The 7,500-nt window shown below is 40.7% G+C and overlaps 1 protein-coding gene across 1 annotated transcript in view; it reads right to left on the bottom strand.

Annotated features, from left to right (window-relative positions):
* Nucleotides 1-7,500, bottom strand: part of grid1a (glutamate receptor, ionotropic, delta 1a) — a 293,648-nt gene that overhangs the window by 73,997 nt on the left and 212,151 nt on the right. The window lies entirely within an intron of this gene.

The following is a 7,500-nucleotide window of genomic DNA, read 5'->3' on the forward strand; positions in this document are numbered from 1 at the left end:
AACTTTGGAGGGAGGTCTTTTTTATTGCAGGTGCAGCACAGTTTGAGCTAGTGTTTTCAAAATCCCCCCCCCCCCCCCCCGATTCGTTCCGAGGAGGTGATAATATAGTAATAGGTCAGGGCTTTGATGCGTTTCCCCCTCAGTGTGCTCTCGTGCAGGTTCAGCTGGTGCACATTAAATGTGGAGAGTGTCTCTTTATGCTTTGGAGGAAACCTTTTAGCGGTCTACACGATGCCAGGTTGGAACCGTGTTGGACCCGTGTTTGTCTGTAGGATCTCTACGAGACTCACCTCCCAACGCTCAGAAACAGGGCCCCAATGCAAGATTTCACTTTCATGTATCGTATCCAAGAATTCCTTGCAGAAACATTTAGCACGATTATGAACATCAAATTGGCCATTCGTCCTTATTTAAACTTAATTCAACTGTATGCTTGTATTTATGTAAAACTGTTTTATGTAATTGCACTGTTGTTTGTTTTTGTGAGCGGAGGACATGGAGTGTTTGACACCACGGAGTAGATGACTTTGAGTCTGATTGGGTTCTATAAAGACTTTCAGCTCTTTGTTACAGTTCAATGGCTGAGTGCAGAATGTAGAAACCGTAAACTTTTCTTGTCTGCTTCTCTGTTAAAGTATTGAGTGAGCCTTTATATAAGCAATGCTCTGTCTACTCTTATTTGAAGATGTTTGCTGTTTGGATTTATGTAAAAATGATCACCAACAATTCAAGATGATCTCTCCAAATTGTCTTTCTCAAAGTTAGGATCAACATTTAATGTTGTCATCTGAATTTTGTATGCTGTGTATGTATCGTTCCATGACAGTGAGCACGGTGAAATTAGATTACATTAGGACAATTAAGAAAAACAAAAAGTGCAAGAAATTAATTTGCAAACTTTTAAGATATTTGGTGAAAATTCAGCTAGACCATGAGTGATTGTAAATTAGTTTGTAGAATAGATCATGTCCTGCATCTTCATCTTAGTACTAGTATGACTAGTCTGTACAAGCTTTCCTGGCAAGTGTGGTTAAATCATTTGAATCTTAAGCCATGTGAAGTTGTTTCACTGTTGACAATTCATAATATTTACCTCCAATTGACTTGCCATATATTATCTACATTCAAAGCAACACGTAATAGTATATTTTGTCATCTGAATTCCATTTGCATTTATATTATCTGGTCACTGATTACGGTAGGAAGTCAGGAGAGAGAATCTGAGCATATGAACAAGAATAAACTGAAAAAGCAATGTATTTTAAAAAACAATAATGTGGGAAAGCAGTAGTCTTCAAAAAGAGTAATTTGCCAGACAGTTGGGATATAGTTTGCGGTATAGAAAAAAATCGGTAACTAAACTATAATGTCAGTCCTTATGCAGTCAAAGTAATGCCAGAAATAATAGATTAAAAAAAAACTTGTAGATTTAAGACTTTATCTGAGTGACCAATCAAGTCGTCCCTTCCATTCACCCCGCAGCCACGTAAAAATCATGTCAATTCAAAGCGTGAGAAAAAAACGTAAAAATAACAAATTGTGAGAAAACACAATTACAATTGAATTCATTACCTTTATGAAGGTACATTTTCATTCATAATTCAGATTATTATTATTATTATTTTTATCATGAGCATTTCCGCATCTATGCCTTCTTACGGCATCAATCATGACTCCATACCTCCGGTTTTTTTCGTCTGGTCAGAACACATTGTGTGAGAGCACATTAAGTGCTAAGATAACCTGCAAAACATAGCCAACTCCAGAATAACGTCTCTTATTCCACTGAATTGCTGTTGCCTCGATCATCTCCACCGTGAAGCGACGATGACGATGGCATTCGTGGCGATGCGGTGATTAATGACTTAAAAACATGTGGGAAAAAAGGTTGGGAGTGAGACGGTAGTGCAGATAAATAGAGGGACGTGCGTGTGTGCCCTGCTGCAGCTGAATACCCTGCATATATTACTGCTCCCCAGTACAACACGTTCCAGCGGTTAAGGGGCCCTTTTTGTGCTGTGGTTTCAATGTGCTGCAATTCTCCCTGAAGCAAACTCCCTAGAAGCTGAATCTCTCAAAGTAGCGTCTCTCACACACTATTCTTCACTTTCCTAACTATCCTTTCACACGCTATATCAAACCGACACTTTTTAAGATTTGCGTCACTACTGTGAGGCAGTTGTACTGAATGGGCGCTCCACTGAGAAAAATCTCCATTGACAAATACACATCAAGTCTGGTAAAACATTCTTTTTTTTGTGTCATAATGTGTTATTGTTATAGTGGTATCCGAGCCCATAAGCAGATGGTAACGGGTTATACAAAGACACAGCACATTGCACTTCTATTGATAATGATTCAATAATACAAATGTTCAATCATTCCGTAACAATGTTTTTTGCATCAAACAATGTCTGAGATAAAACCTGGTATGGACAGCGACAGTAACAATACGTAAACAATGTTTACAGTCTTCTATTCATTCAAGTTCAGTCATCAAAACAAAAGAACAAAACAAACACTGTGGGGACTCGGAAGGTCATCCATGCGCCAAATACGGATTGCGAGTTTACATTTTCTTGTAACTTCCAGTTCATAACCCTTATTCTTATAATGCTCACATGCTGGCTCTCTCTACCTCTCTCTCCCTCGCATTCACTGAATCCTCTTTGGCCTCGACGCAAACTCCTTCCCACTCTCCCCTCTTCCCTCGCAGCTAGCACTATTGCTTCAGTCAGCCTCCTGGATCATTGGTACACACACACACACACACACACACACACACACACACACACACACACACACACACACACACACACACACACACACACACACACACACACACACACACACACACACACACACACACACAAGCACGTGCACACACAAGCACGTGCACACACACAAGAACACACACATAAGCGCGCGCACACACACACACACACATGCAAGCATACACATGCAAGCACACACACACACTCACACACAAGCGCGTGCACACACAAACACACACACACAAACACACACACACACACACGCAATCCGCCTCCCCCTCCTCACCTCTCTTCTGCCAGGGAGCCCCATCCATCACCCACTGTGTGCAGTTGACACACCCTGTCTGACGCCTCTCATTCTGCTGCACACCCGCTTGTTAAAGTCCCTCTCAGGGCTCACCTACATAGGGTGTATAGCGGATATGTATCATATTAAGATACCATTACATATAAAATCAAAATAACTATTACTATTTTGACGGGCCCTCATTGGTTGAAGAACTTTATGCTGACCCTGGAAGCATAACTAAAGAGGCCACCCGTAATGGAGAAAATACAAACAATGATTTGTACTGGCTTCATCTTTAGAGAATGTAGTTTGAGCTGCAGATAAAAACTTTTTGGTGTTCATGCATGAGCTAACTGAACTGAGTGGAATAAATGATGCGACCTTCAGTCACTAAATGTGATTTGCTAAGAAATGTGAAGGCATATTTGTTTTCAAATTGACATGTCCAACGGAAATAATGCCAGGTCTGTTCTTTTGGGCTCAAACCCTTCTGCTCTCACGCTTGACGAGCCTTACAAATGTGTATTCTTGTTCTGTACCTTGGCCTCTCTATTCTCTGCTTCTTTGTTTTGGCTCCTTTTTCGATTAGTGTTGCCAACTTCGTCTCTGTGAAGGAGTTTATCCTGGCTTACTCTCCACCTGCCAGGTGATACAGCCCCATAGGCTTGGCTTTGATCGCTGATTGGTTAGACCAGAAACGGTTCTGCCCCCTTGCATATGATTTGACGAGGCTTCCTCAGTGTCAACCAATGGTCTTCCTCCCAATCTGCCAGACTCTTGCGATGAGATTTTAATTAAATTCTAATAAAAACTGAAACCAGAATAATCTCACAACGACTGCAGCCTTAAGTATTTCTATCCCATTCTGTTTTACATTTTAATCATTTTTAGTGAAAACAAATGATCTGGCGAAGACTCTGCAGAGCCAGATCCCTAATTTGGGTGTCATCAAGATAGACGGCCCGGAGTAGCTGCACCGACAATTAATAGGATGGAGACCTTGCAAGGGCATAAAATGTTTTAAGCATTTGCCCCAAATGAATAAGCTTGCAAATGGCAACTAATAAAAACTTCAAGGGCACAGAAAAATATGATAGTCTAATAAGATAGCCGGGAAACGGCTATGTGACCCCGGCTGGGTACACTATCTGGGAGGAAGCAGGGTAAGTGATTTGATATGAAGACGGAAAGCCACATGGTTGGCAAAAGATTATATATATATATATATATACAAACACACACACATATATATATATATATATATATATATATATATATATATATATATATATATATATGGACACACACACATAAACACGCTCACACAGATAAAAATACAACTGTCGTAAGGAAGCCAAATGGCTTTGCTCACCGATTACAGCCGCAGACGACTCAATTGAACAGTATTCCATTTTGAATTGGATTGGCTGGATTCAAATAGGATTTATCTTTTGGTTTCACAATATCATATTTGAAATTAATATTTCCAAATGTATATTGCACTGAATTGGCTGAAAATGGATTCTTTATCAACCTAAACCAACTGGGACAGACAAGATCACTAATAACTGTAGCTGGAAACCCTAGTAGCTCTCCTTTCTCTTGTCGTAATCTTAATTAGATGTTGGATGAATAATATTGCATATCTTGGTGTCAATCTCTAGTTTCCATGGTAACTTTCATGGTCTGTTTTTTTCCCTTCCAAGCATTCATATCTGCACACTTATTCCTTTCATCCTGGAGTACATCAACATCCACTCAGATATTAGCATATTTACGTTGTAATCTCATTGGATGAGGTGTGAGTAAGCGCCATGAATACAGTTACCCATTCCTTAATGAGCTTTTGATAGATTAACAGCCCTATCCGCTCTTAATACTAGAACATATTCAATGTAGCCGACAGTGAGTTAGAGCCAAGCTTAGTCCTCTGTCCTCCGAAAGACAACTACTTAATTGTATGAGGGACCATCAAAGAGTATAATTAGCAAGATTAAATGCAGTCTTAGGGAGAAGAGAAAAAGGTGGAGTAACACAGTGACGTTCTCTGTATCATTTTGTGTGTGTGTGCTGCTCGTGTGTGTGGGTTTCTGTTTGTGTTTGTGTGTGTGTGAGTGTGTGTTTGACTTCAGGAAGTTGTGGTGTTTGCAATGGGATTTATTTCAGATACAATGGCGCAATCAAAGCAGTGTGTCAATAATTAAACTTTTAAGCCAGTGCGTACCGGGCATTGCATTGATTATTTTGTCCATGAATGCCTCAATAGCTTCCTTAGTGAAGGGAATTAGTGAGCAGACACTTGGGATGACTCTGTTTTTGACCCATGCTGCAGGTCGTCAGACTGTGATTGCACGTCTGTAAATCGGAAGATTTGGAATGCGGCCGCGTTCATGTGTGAAAGTTTGAGAACGAGAAATTACGTTATTATGGGAGGAATTACAAATGATAAATGATTGATTGAGATAGTTACCTTACTAATTCAATAATGATTAAAAATGATCATTATTAGATCGTGTGCAATCTGTTTTAAATGGGTATGCATAATTCAGAATAGTCTCAGGATTGATTCATATGCCTTGGTGTAAGTATGCTCCCTTCACCCTTTCATCTCATCTATAGCGATGAATATCTGAACAATTGGCATGATACTGTTTCACAATGTGCATAATTTCCCTTCACAAAGCCAGGTACAAATGACATTTGAGAATTCTCCCACTGACACTTAACACTCCGAGCAGAAAGGTTTGAAAGCACTTTGTACGCGAGACCATTGAAGTGGCTTTGAAGCTCACTTCAACTGCTGGAGGTTGTTTTTTCTGTTTTGTTTGTTGCTTTCTTAATGGTTACCATTGCAGCTACTCAGGTAATCACGTTATCACAGTCATCAAGTTATTGTTGTGAACCGTTTATGTTTTTGTGGCAGGAAATGTCTTTCCAAAGCATCCAACTTCAAGTCGCTGTCAAGGGCTCTTATTAAACCTATACACCGGACATAATTCATAATCAAATCATGACGTCATACAACTGGCAGCCTTTGAAATGTATAAATAATTCTTGAAATGAGCGATATTATTCTGAACATTTGCATAAAGTACTGGTTGTATCTCTTCATGCCATTGATTAGCGGCCAAGGACAGCTGATTGGTCGCAGTAATAGATGTGTGGAAGCATGTAATCATGGTGCGCTAAAGTGCACCGCAGAACAATCTAATGACCTCTCTCTCTCTCGGCACTGAGCCTTGATGAGAAAAGTAGACTGTAGGTATGAGTCAAAGCCCCCAAACCAGTGCCTTAACCAGAACATAAGAACAGAGTGCAGCGTGTGTACTCTCGCCGTCCAGTCACTGTGCTTCAGGTGGTTGCTGCTGTTTGATGTGGTTGCAGGTCAACCCGCCATTAAGTCTGTCCAATGGGATTTGGCCCGCTAATGAACACGGTACTACAACTCTTTGATACCAACTTACATTGAGCCTTTTATGTATGGAGGCGACATATTGGCCTCCTGAAGCTCACGATGAGGGATGTTCTTGTTAAGATGAATCTTTAATGAGCCTTGAGTCTTGTTTACTACACTTGAGCATGGAAGCCCTCGTGCAGGCGATTACTTTGAACGATCTGACAACTTGTACTGTGGTGTTTATTATGTCTCTGACTTCTCTCACCCTGGTGGATTAAATCATTACTAGGCCGAGCAGGGACACCTGCTAAGTTTAACTCTTCCTTCGACCTGTGTTATCTTGTTGATTTGTTTAAACATTCTATTAATGTATTCATATTTTAGAAGCGTGTAGCTTGCGGGTTGGCAGCCCACAGTTAATTAAAGTTAGAAAAGCATGTAGCAAATCTATTAAACCACTGCCATTTTTTGTAGACTTACAATTATGTCTGGGCTTGTTTTGGTAATGCACTGTGCACATGCAAACCAACAACACCTATATCTTGAACCTTGCATGCGTTGTCAGGCCTCCATTTTGATTTGGCTTCACCTCACCAAACAAATTAACTGGCGGAATTGAGCCAGCAAGTGGCTCTGGTAAATTGAATGCATTTATATCGTGCTTTAATTCAAAGCGCTTTACGGTACTGGACTGCATGGACTGCATTTATATACCGCTTTTTTTGTAACCAGTGGCAACCCAAAGTGCTGTACAATATTGCCAGACATCCACCCACTCATGCACACATTCACACACCGACGGCGGCGTAGGCCATGCAAGGTGACAGCCAGCTCGCGGGGAGCAGTTAGTGTTAGGTGACTTGCTCATGGACACTTTGATGCTAGGACGAGCTGGGGATCAAACTAGCAACCTTGCGGTTACCAGCCACCCCCACTCTACATCCTGAGATACTGTCCCCCGGCTCTTTAACATCGCCTCTTCCCAGCCTTTATCAATGTACATATTATTGTGTACATATTGTTATCATCTTTTAAGTCAC

This window comes from Gadus chalcogrammus, chromosome 15, assembly GCF_026213295.1.
Source record: "Gadus chalcogrammus isolate NIFS_2021 chromosome 15, NIFS_Gcha_1.0, whole genome shotgun sequence".
Taxonomy (NCBI): Eukaryota; Metazoa; Chordata; class Actinopteri; order Gadiformes; family Gadidae; genus Gadus; species Gadus chalcogrammus.